The 16,409-nt window shown below is 38.5% G+C and overlaps 1 protein-coding gene across 21 annotated transcripts in view; it reads left to right on the top strand.

Annotated features, from left to right (window-relative positions):
• LOC134758841 (uncharacterized) overlaps positions 1-16,409 on the top strand; it is a 330,244-nt gene that overhangs the window by 57,038 nt on the left and 256,797 nt on the right. For 11 of the 21 annotated variants that reach the window (XR_010134492.1, XR_010134468.1, XR_010134479.1 and 8 more), the window contains one exon: positions 977-1,296. The exons of 8 other annotated variants lie outside the window; for them this stretch is intronic. The gene's annotated coding sequence lies outside the window, so the exon portion shown is untranslated. Of the gene's footprint in view, positions 1-976; positions 1,297-9,449; positions 9,583-9,682; positions 9,769-10,853; positions 11,005-12,504; positions 12,707-15,709; positions 15,939-16,409 lie in introns of those variants that run through there. 2 more of the 21 variants (XR_010134490.1, XR_010134474.1) reach the window with 2 other exon arrangements.

Here is a 16,409-nt window from a genome sequence, read left to right as displayed (position 1 = left end):
ACTACAGACATGCATCACTATGCTCAGCTTCTTACAAAAGCAATTTGCTGTACATTTGCAGAAACTTTGGAAATACTGAGACATATAAGAAGACATTAAAAGTCTGCTATGTAGTCCCATTTCTTAGGAACAAATAATACTTCAGTGTACTAATTACTTTAATGTACGTGTCTCAATTTCAATAGCAGCACCCTGTGAAGCTATCATATTTTGACTTGTACAGTCATTCCACTCCTCATTTATGAGCCGACATGACTCTGTGAATAGCTCCACAGGCTTTTACATAGTTTTGCCAGTCTCTGCTCTGATAACAGATGCATTGAGACTCCAGAGAGCCCCTCAGATTCTTTATTGATTCATCATCTTCAAACACCAGAAGGACTAATGGAGAAGCAGAAACATCTAACAATCAACCAGTTGTTCGGGCTCCTTGATGCAAAACAACTAACTTCAGAGTTTTTTCCTTCCTTAATTGATGAGTTATTTGAGACTTATTCCCAAGCTCAAGAGACTCACATCAAAATGCTCATGGTGGGAATCTCTCAGTCTTGCTTATACAACCCTGTTTATATGCATTAAGGAGTTATCTGCTGAATGAAATTCCCCAGGTCAGCGAGGACTCAAATCATTTTCAAATTGGGTTAAATTTGCCATTTCTTTGGCTTTCGACAGAGAAGAATGGGAGGTCTCTGGAGCCTGCAACCTGATCGGCTCTCATCCTCTAGTGTTTCCTTCTAACAGACAGGGTGTGATCCATGTGGCATTACCTCATGTAAAGCACGAGCCCACTGTGTTCTTTAGTCATCTGTGGGGCATGATAGTGTGTTGTTTGAGAGACAGGGGTCCTCGTTTGGTTGAATTCTGAAAATTGATCTTGGAGTAATAGTTTTTTAAATGGCAAACCATAATGTTTATTTGCACAAAAATCAGAGCTTGGTGACTTCTTTACAATGAGCTAATTTTGGCTCTTTTCCAGAACAAAAGTGAAGTGGTGGCAAAGTGCTGGACCAGATGTTAGAAGTCTCCAATTTGCTCTCGACAACAACAATCCACAAGTAACCCTGAGAAAAGTCATCTCTGTTTCCCCACTGGTAAATGATTGTAAGAAAAATAGTGCCTAGTGGGGCTTACGCAGAGGACTGGGAAGCTGAACTGTGAAAAATGATTCCAAGGTTTCTGATCACCATGGCTACTACTCTTTTGTACCCAGTTCTTTGCTCCTCAAGGAGCCTTGTTTTCTGTACTTGTGAATATTTCAACCAACTAATAAAGATTTAATGGCAATGTGTAAAGTTACTTTTTCTCCCTGGACATCCATTTCTTCATTTTGTGAAATCAGAACATCAGACTCAGTTTGACATGAACAGACTTTTCTCAAAAGAAGACAAACAAGTAGCCAACAAACATGAAAAAGTGCTCAACATCACTAATTGTCAGAGAAATACAAATTAAAACCACAACGAGATACCCTGTTATACCAGTCAGAATGGCTATTATTAAGTCAAAAAACAACAGCTGTTGGCAAAGATGCAGAGAAAAGCAAATGCTTATACACTGCTGGTAGGAATGTAAATTAATACAACCTCTATGAAAACCAGCATGGAGATTTCTCAAAAAAACAAAAATAGAACTACTATGGAACCCAGTAATCCCACTGCAGAGTATCTATCTAAAGGAAAAGAAATCTTTCTGTAAAAATGTCACCTGAATGCATGTGTTTATCACAGCACTATTCACAATAGCAAAGTCATGGAATCAACCTAAGTATTCATCAACAGATACTTTGATAAAGAAAATGTGATATCTACACACCAGGGGATACTACACAGCCATAGAAAATGAAATCAGTTTGTTATTTTTAAGGGTTTTCTTTTTAAGGCTGTGAAGTTCTTTCTTCAAATGAACGCTTTCATTTGTCCTTCTTTGTGTCTCTACAACTTGTCGACATTCTCCACTGATGTTACCACTCACCTCTCACTTGCATTATGGAAGAAGCCTCTCAATGGACACACACTACAATATAAATGAATCTCCAAAGTATGCTAAGAGAAAGAAGCCAGACCCAAAAGTCTACATACTATGTGAATCCATTCATATGATAGTCTGGAAAAGACAAAATTACAAGAAGAGAAAATATATCAGTGGTTTTCTGAGGTTGGGTATGGAGGGAAACAGTTGGCTACAAAAGACCACAAGGGAAATTTTTGTTGTGATGGAAGTATCCTGTATCTTAATTGAGATGGTGATTACATGATGGTATATACGTGTCCCAATTAATAAAACTGTACAACTGGAATTGGAAAACTCTACTGCATATAAATTATATATGAATATGCATGACTTTAAAAAGGTCGTTCTTTAAAGGTCAGGTCTTTCAATAGATGATTAGAGGGTACAAATATATAGTTAGAAGAAATAAGGTCTAGTGTTTGATAGATCAGCAAGGTGAGTATAGTTAACAATATAATACATATCAAAGTAGCTAGAAGGGAATTATTCAAACGTTCCTAGCATAAAAAAAACAGGTAAATATTTAAGGTGATGGATATGTCAGTTACCCTGATTTGATCTTTACACATTATATGAATGTATAAAATTATCACATGTACTCCAAACACATTTATATCTTTTATTTATCAGTAAAAAAATATATAGAAAGCAAATTGATAGAAAACACATACTTCCCTTTTCTCTAGAGGGAGACAGTGTCTCTATATTCCAAGAATATGCGCGATAAAAACATCGTTTGAAAGATAGGAGAAAGGGTAGTCTTACTTGTTAGCTTTACTTGCAAGATTTGTGGAGATGCAAGAGGCTTGGGAAGATCCTTCCCCCAATACAACTCTCCAAACCTCTAGTCTTTTTTCTTCTTTTTATAAGTTTCCACACACAGCATTGACAAACCTCTAGTCTTAATGGTTCCTAATTTGTTAAGTTGGGCTTTGTGTTTATGAAACTTAAGAAAGTTAATTTTATCTCAATATTTCTGGCAAATTGTCTGCTGCCTGTGTGCAGAAATGTCTTTTTTTCCCCCGAATGTCCTTTTTCTTTTGTTCTGCCTAGAAACCATGGAAGTAATTATTTAGACTTTTTTTTGGCTTTAGGGTGGAAAGAATAATTTCAGTCGAGCAGTATCTGAAAATATCCCCAAATATGTAAAAATCACTGACTGCATGTGAAAACTGATGTGTGGAGACTATGTTGAACCTAAATATATAGTTACCTAGAAAAGAATGGGCTAAATAAGAAGTGTCTTGCACAGTACTTTTATTTTTACATAGAAAATATTTGTAAATATGTTTATTAATGCATACATACATTCTTAAGAATGATAAATTATCTAAAGTTTGGTAATACGATCATTTTGCTACTTTCTATAATAGATGAATAAATCTATAATCTACATTAACGTAGTTACATAGATCTAATGCCAACATTATATTACTACTGATTTCCTAGAAATGGAGAAAAACATGTACAAGATGTGTGTTTTTTTTGTTGTTGTTGTTCTGAATTTGTTGCTAATGGCTCACACCTGAAAACAACAGGAATTACATCATCCTTCACATTCTGATTAGCCTTCTTTGCAGTCAGACCCAGTTACTGACTTGACCACAGAACCTGTGAAAGGAAAGGCTGAGCCAGCTCTTCTTCCTCCACCCACCATGCCAGCTTCCTTCCTCCTTCCTACTTGCAGACTGTGAGGAGGGAAGAGAGAGGGGAACTGGGAATGCAGTGTTTACAAGAATTTATCTTCTCCGTGTTTTTCATGGGGTGGATAAGCACTCATTGAGATTGGAACTCTAGGAGATGGAGGCTGTTTTTTTGTTTCCTGGGTGATGTATGCTGTGATTAGAGCCCATAGACCTATCCTGGAAGTCTTGGGAGTGCCGCTGAGCATGGGGCCGACTTAAGTTGGGGCATGAGCTTGGAGTCAGGTGCCTGCATTTCACCTGCAGATCACTAAAGGTGGGGATCTTGATGAAATTAGCTATGTCAATGCAGGAGAAGGTACTATGAAGCTGTGCATGGGAAGAAAATGTGTCTTTTCATCCTTCCCAAAGCTTTTGGAGGATCTCAGTGATCCAATGGATTCACAATGAAGGGGCATGATTTTAACAAGATTAATAACAAAAAATGTATCATGAGGTTAAGTAAATTCTAGTGAGTTGAGTCTTGGCGAGGACTTGTACTGGAAGGGAGTTGGTTTATATTTATAAATTCAATTTCAATTATAGGCCAAGTGTAGATTAATCAAGTGTCATACCTCTGTATGAATTTATACAAGGTTTATTATATAATATATACATATATAATATATATACTGTATACATACACACATGTATAGGTTTGTATTCAGAAACATGTTCATATATTTTTAAGCCAAATTTTCCCATAGTTTAAGGATTTGCAGAGAGGACGTTCTTGTTTCCGGGGAATCCAATTTTTGTGATTTCTCATTTATTGATCTTGTTTTACTAGATGTTTACTTCCAGTGTTGGCTGTTTTCTTTTGTTCTGAAGTACTGGAATTAATCTCTTGTTAAGTTATTTTAATAACCGTTGGACAACCCAAGTTAGAGAGCTGCCCTTGGTAACCATAATTGCCTCTTTGTTCTCAACTTCAGTGTGTCCAGAGAGAAATGGTGTCATTGTATACCCTATCTAGGATGTTATCAAGTAGGAGTCCCTGAGATAGGATATGTTGGCTAAATATTTTCTCTACAAACTCTGCAAGGCCCATAATTAGAAATAAGAGCCCACACTTCTTTCTAACTAGTGTTTATTTAACCTTACAATAAGGAGCACATACATTTTTTTTCTTTGTTTCAAAGAAAACATGTTATCATTTAGACCAATATAGCCTCATATAAAATTACCCTTTTTGTTTCTTTTCAATGGCAGTGATTCTCTTGATGCTAGTCAATCTCCTTTTGTGTCTTCTACGTGGAGCAATATGGAACTTGATCTATTACAAATTTCAAGATGATAGATGTCATAAAATATTCTTCTCTAAGCTTCCCAGTTTTTGGGTAGTTTTTCAATAATTTGAGGCATTGATTTATCCCTTACCAATCACGTGTGGAACATCCTCGTAAGCTCTGATAAGGGCATATAACGAAGAAAAAGAAAAGACCTTGCTGTTGGAAGGTCTTAGACTAAAGAAGAATATGTGAGAGATAAAAGCTCCTTCTCATACACACTTGTTAGGGACTGAATATTTCTGTCTTCCCAGCATTCAGATGTTGAAATCCTAATGCCCAAAGTAATGGTATTGAGAGGTGAGATCTTTGGGAGTAAGTGAGGTGATGGGGATATAGCCCACATGAATGGGAGTAGTACCTGTATAAAAAATACCCCAAAGAGGTCTGTTGCCGTCTTTCCACCATGTGAAGATACAAGGAGAAGTTGACTGTCTGCAACCTGGGAGAGGACCTTGCCAGTACTGAACATGCTGGAACACAGATCTCACACCTCCAGTCTCTGGAACTGTGAGAAATAAATGTCTGTTGGTTAGGAAGCCACCCAGTCTATGGTGCTTTGTCATACAGCGTGAACTGACTAAGACACCATTCCCCACTAAACCTTCCTGCAAGAACAGATACAATCAAAACTTACTAACATAAATTTAAGTCATCAACATCTGGCCTATCCAAAATAGTCATGAACCTTTCAGCACCATATTAATTCTCTAAGTTAGGGCTATTGGGACCAATTGAACTAAGGGCTCTGATGCAGATGCAAAGGGGAAGGGATTGAATGAATTCAAATGATTGAGTTTGAATGGAATGATTGAGTTTGGATGCATTTTCTGTCCCTGACTTCCAAAATCAAATAGAAATTATTTTTATATTATTTGCTGGTTTTATTTGAATCTGTCTGTTCTTATATTATTTTATTTCTTAAGAGTAATTTTTTATTGGAAGGTGAATACGGTGATATGCAAAAATTATATAAAAAGCAGAGGTCAAATTGTAGGCACCTTATTTTACAGATGAGGAAACCAAATTTAAAAAGATCAACTAATCGAAAGAGCCAGCACACAAACAGAGGTGTTCTTATCTCCAATCTGTTGTTCTATTTCCCTCAGAATGGACAGTGTAGTTTTGAACATGTAGTGGCATGTACTCATTGAAATCTATACTTTCAAAAAATAGGCACATTAGTTTATGTCATCATGTTAGTTTGTTTTCTTGAGAATAGATAAGGTGTTGTTTTTAAAACAATTTTATGTAGATGAAAAATTTTGGTGAATTATACAAATGAGACTTACTAAGACAAAGATTGCTTCATTTTCTTTCTATTGACATTTCTTTGGCTTCTTTTGGGAGGCTTAATTATTTTTTATCAAGTCATTAATTGATAATTATTTCACCTAAAAAAACTCCTTGGAGTGCTATTATATATCAAGCACTGCGTTAGGTACACAGAATGTAGAAATAAATAGAATTAAGTTCCTAATCCAAAGATCTGTGTGGTCCAGAGAGGAGAACATGACCAGTTTGGTGGCTGAGTGTTCTGGAAGGCTTCATGGGGATAATGTTAATTTGCTTAATCTCAATTTAGAAGGATGAGTATGATTATTTTAGGTAAGTGAGGGGCAGAAAAGCTTTTAGGGTAGAAGAAACTGCTGGTAAAAAGGCAAAGAGGAATGGAATTTGTATGTCATGTTTGGGTAATGACAAGTAGTTTGGTGGTTCTGGAGCATGGGGTATAAGGAACTATTTAAGGAGATAAAGTGGTATGGATTGTGAAGGGCCTGGTTCACCAAGTGTATTAGTTTCCTAGGGTTCCCATAGCAAGTTACCAATATCTGAACAGCTTAAAACAATAGAAATTTATTATCTCACAATTATGAAGGCCAGAAATCAAAAATCAAGGTGTTGGTAGGGCTATGCTCCTTCCAAAGGCTCTAGGGAAGAATTCTTCCTAATCTCTTCCCACCTTCTGGTGGTTGCTGGCAACTCATGGTGTTCCTGGGCTTGTAGCTGCATCACTCCAGTGGCTGCCCCTGTCTTCAAATGGCCTTCTTCCCTCTTTGTGTCTGTCTGTGTGTCCAGATTTCTCTCTTATAAGGACAACAGTCATTGGATTTAGGGCCCACTCTAATTCAATATTATCTCATCTAAAACTTGATTGTATCCGCAGAGAGACTATTTTCAAATAAGGTCACATTCACAGGTTCTAGGCGGGCATGATTTTTTCCCCCTTTTTTGTACATATTGTTGAAAACCATTTTAAAGAGCAGTTTTAAGTTCACAGCAAAATTGAGAGGAAGATTCAGAGAGTTCCAAATACCCACTACCTCAACACATGTACAGCTTCCTCCATTATCAGCACTCCCTACCAGAGTGGTACATTTGTTACAGTTGCTAAACATATGGTGATATACCATTATCACCTAAAGTCCATAGTTTACATTAGGGCTCACTCTTGATGTTGTGAAAATTCTTTGGGTTTGGACAAATGTATAAGGACATTTACCCACCATTATAGCATCACACAGAGGAGTTTTGCTACCCCAACAATCCTCTTGGTTCTGCCTATGCATCCCTCCCTCTCTCTTAACCCCCTTGGACTGTCTAGTTGCAGGAAAACAAGCTCTGGGTTCCCACTGATTCTACATTATAGTGAGTTGTATAATTATTTCATTGTATATTACAAGGTAATAATAATAGAAATACAATGCACAATAAACATAACGCACTTGAATCATCTTGCAACCATCCCCCACCCCACTGCCCTGGTCTGTGTAAAAATTGTCTTCCACAAAACTGGTCCCTGGTGCCAAAAATGTTAGGAACTGCTGATTTAGGAGATCATCCTAGTATTGGAGGCAACAAATTATATAGGTTCATCAAAAGTTGGACCTGACCCCTTCCTTCTATTTCCCGTATACTTATTCATTGTAATCCCTATTGTCTTCTCCTGACTTTTCAGTTTTGGTTAATTTTGATTGAAACCAATTGTAAATGCTCTTGATATCAGGTTTCAGATGTCATTGAACAAAAATATTTAAGGAAAAAAGAGTTTTTTCTAAAATCTTGTAAAGAGATTTTTTTTTTTCTAGTTAGCTGTTGTGCTGTATTTAGTCCCAAAACTTCCAACAGGTAACACCTACTGGTTACAAGCTTTCTTCAACAAGGTGGTATAAATTTGAGCATGCCTTTACTGTTTTTTTCCCCCTTTGGTATAAATGCCTAAGTTATGGGGATGCCATTTTCAAGTGAAGCGGTAAACTGATACTGATACAAGGAAAAGTCGGGACTCTAAAAATTAATATTCAGCATTTGTATGGAACTTTTGGTATTACGGCACATTTTAAAAATTGTGGTATTGTATACCTATGTAACAAATCTGCACATTGTGCACACGTACCCTAGAACTTAAAGTATAATAAAATAAATGAAAAAATAATAATAATAAAATAGTGGTAAAATACACATAACATATAAAATTTATCATTTTAATTTTTTTATATCCTGCTCACCATCCACTATGGCCCAGGACCCCATAGCATATTGTGTCCTTCTCCATCACCCCATTTTAACCATTTTTAAGTGTACCATTTAGTGGCATTAAGTACATTGTTCAAGGTTGTACAACCATCACTACTATCTATTTCCAGAACTTGGTCATCATCTCAGAAACTCTGTACCCTTTAAAGAAAACCACCCATTCCCCCTTTTCTTCAGCTTCAGTATTCTCTATTCTACTTTCTGTCTCTGTGAACATGCCTATTTCTAGGTACCTCCTATAAGTGGAATTATACAGTATTTGTCCTTTGGTGTCTGATTTATTCATTTGGCATGATGTTTTCAATGTTCATTCATTTTGTAGTATGTGCTAGAATTTTATTCCTTTTTAACATGGAATAATATTCTATTGCATGTACATACCATATTTTGTTTGTCCATTCATCTGTTGATGAATATTTGGGTTGTTTTCACCTTTTGGCCATTGTGAACAATGCTGAGCTGATTATTGGTGTACACGTATCTGTTTGAGTTCCTGCATTTAATTCTTTTGGGCATGTACCCAGGACCAAAGCGTTTTTGCACAGATCACCTTCTTTCAATTCTGTGTGGTAGCTGGGTCAGACGCTATTATTTCTACTTTGCAGACATGCAAATTGAGGGGGATATATTAAGTGACTTGCCCAAGGCATCCAGAAGCTTAAAAATAGAATTGGGAGGAGAATTAGCGCATCCTAATTCATCCAGTGCCTTTTCCACTATATCTTGCTACTATCCCATTGAGCTGATTTGTTGCTGAGGCTGAATTTTAAAAAAACTTTATGGCCTGTTGAGTATGGTAGCTTCTGTGAGATTTCTAAGGAGCTACATCTCACATCCTAGTGATAAACCATCCTATCTAGCTGCACATTGCTCTGCATTCTGTGTATCAAGCCCATGCCAGGAGCTTTAGTTGTAGTTTGTTTCTTTTTAGCTGCTCCTGAAAATGTTTCAAGTTGCTGTTTACACCATGTAAACTGTTGCAAGGAAAATTCTCTTAACCCACATGCATCACTGCTGAGCTGCCAGAAGTATAGCTATTGTCTTCATGATCTGAAAACAGCCAGGTAATTCACTCAGTTCGGAGCATGCACCACTTAAAAGTTGTTCTAGAAGTTTCTAGATCAAATAAATGTTAATGAACTACTCTTGTGTTCACACAGTACCCAAAACCTCTGGTGACATCTCTTAGAAATGTGATGAAAAGATTTGCAGAATCACAAAGATGCATTGTCTATACAGGCTGGTTTTGGGTAAGGACCATTTTTGTTTTACATTTGTTTTGGTCGCATGGTAAAAAAATCTTAACAGCTTTGGCTAAGCGTCCCATTAATGTAACCTGGAGATGAGCATTCCATATCATGGAACTGTAGGAGATTTTTAAATGCTTTTCTGTTTGCCTTTACAGGGACTGCACACTCTGGGCTTCAGGTCTTGAGCAAGTGTCCCGTTTATTCAGAGAGAATTCTCTCCCCCTCTCCCATAGGAATTTGGTTTTCATCTATGACTGAATAATGTTGCGAGTTATCTTTCAATTTCTGGCTACCACAGCCAGAAAACTCTGTTAGCTAATGCATTTTTGTCTAACTATGAACCCAGAGGCACTACAAAAAGTTCAGATCTGACACATCAAGGGGAAAAAGAAGAATAAACAAGCAAGCTGTGAGCTTTCTACTGTGTGAGGGTACAGACTCACTAGGGTTCTCAGCATCTTTTGCATACCATGGCCACAGTTTGAGAGGTCGCCAAGTTTGACCAGAAGTTAGACTTCAGAAGTATCACGCCTCCCTCAAGAGCATTGTCAATGATCTAAGATGCAGATTGCATTTGAACCGAGTTATCTTTGCTATGGGTCTAAATTTGAAGCAGAGAGAGAGATAATCACTTTGCTCCTCCTCCGAGCAAGGCTTCCCCTTGTAATGATGAGCTTTGTTCTGGGGAGTACATTTCTCAACTTCACTCTCATGCTTGGGTTGCTTGGCAGGTTTTCTGATGCTTTGGGGCAATCTGAATCACACCTGAAGCTGATGGGTTGCTGACATACGGAGCTTTAATTAAACCAAGCTGAAAAGGGAGAGCATCTGGAAAGCAGGGCTGGGCCTTGGAAGGGCCTGGGTGGTGCTTTTTTGATTATGTTTTTTTCAGAGACCATGTTTATCTTCTCTACCAAAAAAAGTTGGAATAACATGAATAAGCAGATTGAACTTGGTCAAAGTGTTGTGTCAAGAGAGATTTGTTTTGTTTTGTGAGTGTTATAGGCAATACTTGAAAGAGTTGAAGTGGGATTTGGTCATGGAAACAGTTATTTGAAGGGCACATTGCTTCTTTGTCTCAACAGAACATCTCCCAAGGTTAATTTTCACTGGCCCTAAGGGGAGGTGGTGGAGGACCACTGAGTCAAAAGTGATCCAAAAGCTCATACCAGGGGAAGACTTTTCAATTCAGAACTTGCAACAGATGACCGGTGTAAAAGTTTGGTGAGGCAAAAGGTACCTCCTTGTTCCTGAACATGAACTATCTGTTTATAAAATGCAGTCTATTATTGCCTTTGACTATATGAAACATTAATCATAGCTTCTAGCTGGGTCAAAATCAGATTGTTACTAAATTATAAGAAGAAATCAGAGCACATTTCCATGTAGTAAGCATTTATTCTGATCTAGACACTGCACTTGACTCTAGGGATACAAGTATTCATTTATTCATTCATTCACTCATCCAGCAAATACTTTCTGGGTGCATATTATATGCCAGGCACCATTTTGGGCACTGGATAAAACAACGAACCCAACGAAGTCTCTCTTCTGGTGGAGTTTGCTTTCTAGAAGGAGCGTCAAACAATAAAGAGGTAAACAAGGAAAGTTATAATACAGCTTGAGGGAGTTATTAGAGATCTGAAGAAAAACAAAATGAGGATAACATGCTGCATACACCTTTGTTCATTTGCTCATTTATGCAACAAAATTTTATGGAGGCCCTCCATGTGCCAGGAAGGCAGTGAGGAGCCAATGAAGACTCAACTTGTCCTGATTGCTATGAAGAAAACAAAAGGCTGATATTAACAAGAACCAATGGCTGGGATGGAGGCCTGTGTGGGCCCAGAAGTACTGAAGGCTGTGGGTCAGGAAAGGCTTCTCTGAAGACCTAAAGTACGAGAAGGAAGTGGCAGTGGGAATGGTTGTGTTGGTTGTGTTTGTGTGTGTGTGTGTGTGTGTGTGTGTGTGTGTGTTGGTGGCTTGGGACTATAGGAGAGGCAAAGAAGATTATTGTAGGTAGGAAGAGCAGTATATTCAAAGGCTCTGAAGCAGAAAATGTTTGGTGAGAGTTGGTCATGTAAACAAAATTTGTTCATGTTTTTAAAAACCTGGATAATGAATGTGGCTCAAGATGAGGCTGGGGCCAGATCATTCAAGACTTCAAAGGCCATATCAAATTTTTGAAGTAGATTCTAAGGATAATTCAAAGACACAAAGACGTTTTGAGGAAGAGTGTGACATGATCTGATGCACATTAAGATCCCTTTTACCACAACTCAGGGAATAGATTGGGGTGGGCAAAAGTAGGAGCTGGGAGAGCAGCATGGAGGCTTTTTCAATAATTTGGGCAAGAGAATGGGAGGAAGAATCCACTGGTAACCTTGTGTGCAGTAAACACCTCTCTGATAGTCTTTCTCATGTCCTTCTTAATTGGATCAGTGAGAATAGACAACTGTTCCAGACTCTTGCCTCCAGGCCATTGAATGTCTAGACTAATTTGAAACCTGTGGAGTTTGAGGCATCTGGAAAGACAGGTCCTATTTTAAACTTAATTTTATTCAGGGTGTTTCCTAAGAAGTGTAATTCCTCCTTTTGATGAGAGTCTGACATTAACAACAATAATAACCCAAGCCTAAACTCCTTAGTATGTCAATCAGAGTTTGAGTTTAAAAACTAAGGATCATATAATGTTCTTTGGAAATAATATTACAGCTTAATTTTTTTCTCTACCAGCATTGTTGGGAAGGACAGATAAAATAAGACAAACTATGCAAATGATTTTTGGATCAAATTTGACATCGCAGCTGTGGTGATACAAGGTGAACCTTATAGAAGAACAGACGTGAGTTTAAATATCAACTCCACTGCTCAACTGACTGTGTGACATGTGGCAGAAGCCTGAAGTTCTGGAGTGTGCGTTTCTTCAGAAAGTGAGGTGATATGGACAAAATAATTGGTACATGATCGATATTCATGATACGGCAGTTTCTGTTACTGCTGTGGTTTGAATGGGTCCCCCTCAAAAGCATGTGCTGGTAATTTAATTATCAATGCAACGGGGTTAATAGATGGGGCCTTTGAGAGGTTAGAAGTCCATAAAGACTTTGCCTTCATGAATAGATTAATGCCAATTATAAAATGGCTTGAGGAAGTGAGTTTGATCTCTTTTTCACCTTGTCTTTGCCTTTCTGCATTGGGATAACACAGCAAGAAGGCCCCCACTAGATGACAGCCACTTGATCTTGGACTTCCAAGCCTCCAGAATCATGAGCCAGTGAATTTCTGTTCATTATAAATTATGTGGCTGGGCTAGGCATAGTAGCTCATGCCTTTAATCCTAGCACTTTGGGAGGCCAAGGTAGGCAGATCACTTGAGCCTAAGAGTTTGAGACCAGCCTGGGCAACATGGCAAAACCTTATCTCTACAAAAGACGAAAATTAGCCAGGCATGGTGGCACATGCCTGTGGTCTCAGCTATTCAGGAGGCTGACTGGGGAGGATTGCTTTACCCTGGGAAGCTTAGGCTGCAGTGTGCTGTGATCGGGCCACTGCACTCCAGCCTGGGTGACAGAGCAAGACCCTTTCTCAAAATATATAAATAAATAAATAATAAATAACCCAGTCTGTTATATTCTGTTATAGCACAGAACAGGACAAAACAGACTAAGACACTTGGTTTCTTCCTGGCTTTCCTCTTCCCTCTTCTGAAGGGCATCTAACTTCTCTTGGCTGCAACACATCCTAAAGATGTTCAGCTAAATTTTCTTCCATCATCACAGAAATATGAAGAGGATAAAGTAAATCTTTTTTCCCTCCTTTTTGCTTCTCTTCTGTTTCTCTTCTCCTCCTCTCTCCTCTTCTCTTTCTTTTTGTTTGAAGGAATATTACAGGTTAGCAATTATGTCCTGACCATAAAACCTGGTGTCTGGCACAATACTGGTTACTTTCTAGGCATTAACTTATTTAATTTTCACAAAATCCCAAGAGGAAAGTATTAACATGATCTCGATTTTATAGATGAAAAAACTATGGCTTGCAAAAGTTTACTTACCCAATTTCACACAACCTGTAAGCGGTGGCACTGGAATTTGAATCCAGGCAATCTGACTTCAGAGATTTGTTAGTGCATTTTTTAGATTTCCCTGTCTGTTTAGACATTTTTACTGGGTGTGGAATGTGGGGACATTGGTACTGTTGATGACCTTGGTGGAGAGGTGGGAAGTCCTGCCAGGAAGTAAAGAAGATTTGGTGTTTATGAGTGCATGTATCTACGTGCCTTATTCATGAAAAATGGTTTCTCCCCTTTTACTGTCCACCATCTGTGTCACACCTGGAGGCACTCAGTATTTTTTAGAAATATAGATGATTCATACAACTATTTTCTTATAATGTCTAACCTCCCAGAGGAGGAACTGGAGGGGAAAGTTCATTTACAAAGATCATCTATGCTTATAAAGGCATCTTAATTTGGTGAGTTGGAGAAAGCCAGGCTGCTAATTGATTAGCTTGTTTCTTGACCCGCTAATTGAGACTTGGTCTTTATTCACATGGCTCCTAGGCAGTTTTGACTTCAGTTGTGTGTCCTGATCTAAGCTTGCCAAAATCAGATACTGTGGGGTGTAGAGTTAACAATCTGGCAGAGCATCTGGAGATGTAATGTCAATGCCGTTATGGAAAACTGAGGAACTTCCCTCCCAATTAGAGAAGATTGTTCTGGTGCTTACTCTGTTGTTACAAGCTTGTTCTCTTAAATGCCTCTACTGTTACAATTCTAAAATATAAGACACAATTTTTTTTCAATAAGGGAAAACTGTGTATATTTAAGTGTTATTTATATTACAAACTAATACTCTCAAGTAAGTGCTTGGCAGTCACAAGTTGACTCAGTTAAAATAGTCCATCTAGGACTAGTTTGAACAACAGGGAAAGTTTCCTGTGGATCTTAATCACCCTTTTTGGAGAGCTAAGAGGTGCAATACAGTTTGCATAGAGGGAAGCAGGATCAGTAAAAGGATTTCTGACAGGGCTTCAACCTTTGTTGAGCTCCTTGGGTCTCTTGTGCACTCTGATCAGGGGTAAGCCATACTCTGTATTCTCCTCGGTATCTTCCTCTGAGTCCTTGTCTGCTGGGTGGTCAGCTGCCTCACTCAATGCTTTATAGACACAGGGCCAGTCGTAAGGCAGAAAGCAGGCCGGGTGTGGTGGCTCACACCTGTAATCCCAGCACTTTGAGAGGCCGAGGCTGGCAGATCACTTGTCAGGAGTTCGAGACCAGCCTGGCCAACATAGTGAAACCCCATCACTACTAACAATACAAAAATTAGCTGGGTGTGGTGGCACATGCCTGTAATTCCAGCTACTCGGGAGGCTGAGACACGAGAATCACTTGAACCTGGGAGGCAGAGGCTGCTGTGAGCCGAGATTGCACCACTGCGATAGTTCTATGGAACTAGATTCCAGCTTGGGTGACAGAGCGAGACTCCGTCTAAAAAAAAAAAAAGCAGTAAACATTTGTTTTCCATTTTCAAAGCAATGTTTCCATAGTATAAGAAGAGAAGAGAAAAAAGCCACTCAAGCCTTCTGAAGTAATAACAAACCATGAAGGTTTTTTTGTTTGAAAAAGAATATCTTTCTTTGAGGACTGACATGAAAATATCTTTAAAGCATAGAGTACAGAGCCTAGTCCTCAATAAATGGTTATGACCATTTAATTCATATTTTAGTACATTTTTGCATGCTTACCTGTTTGTCTTTCCCTGCTTTTCTTCCAACCCACCCTCCACTTCCTTCCCTCTGTCCTTCCTACTTTCCAGTATACAAGCTGTAGCCTACATACAACTTGGTAACCAACTTATCATACAATATTTTGTCTATTTAAACTGAGTAATCATTACTGAGAAAGCAGGGCCCCACACCCCATTCACTTTTCTTTTTTTAGATGACTACTTATCATTGTGTTCCTCTGTGTGGAGTCAGGAATAGAACTAGAGCTGGCAGCCTGTCAGCCCTCTGTCCTTATCGCCTTTCCTCATTTCCTCCTGGCTTTCCAAATGGCCGACAACTGGAAGCAGCCAAGTCCAGGAAACACACCTACTAATTTCAAAAGACGTATTTGACTGGGAAGTACTTGCATAAGCAGAATATTCTTGGAATTATACAAAATGAAGCTGGCCAATATGTGGTTGAGACCTCAGAGAAATAAAAATGTCGTCAAAATTGGACCTACCCTTTTGCTCCCTAGTCTTCATTTCTACTCCAGCTCTCTTATTTGGTTAAGCAGTTGAGTCACAACTTGATCTCGATTTTATAGATGAAAAAACTATGGCTTGCAGAAGTTTACTTACCCAATTTCACACAACCTGTAAGTGGTGACACTGGAATTTGAATCCAGGCAATCTGATTTCAGAGATTTGTTAGTGCATTTTTTAGATTTCTCTGTCCCTTTAGACATTTTTACTGGGTGTGGAATGTGGGGACATTGGTACTGTTGATGACCTCGGTGGATAGGTGGGAAGTCCTGCCAGGAAGTAAGGAGGATGTGGTGTTTATGAGTGCATGTATCTTATTTGGTTAAGCAGTTGAGTCACAACTTGAACTTTAGGATCATCTTGCTCAGAATCATTTGACCTATGAAATCA

This window comes from Gorilla gorilla, chromosome 1 (assembly GCF_029281585.2).
Source record: "Gorilla gorilla gorilla isolate KB3781 chromosome 1, NHGRI_mGorGor1-v2.1_pri, whole genome shotgun sequence".
In the NCBI taxonomy this organism is placed as follows: domain Eukaryota; kingdom Metazoa; phylum Chordata; class Mammalia; order Primates; family Hominidae; genus Gorilla; species Gorilla gorilla.
Note: the sequence above shows the minus strand (reverse complement) of the source record. Positions and strands in the feature narration are given on the sequence as shown.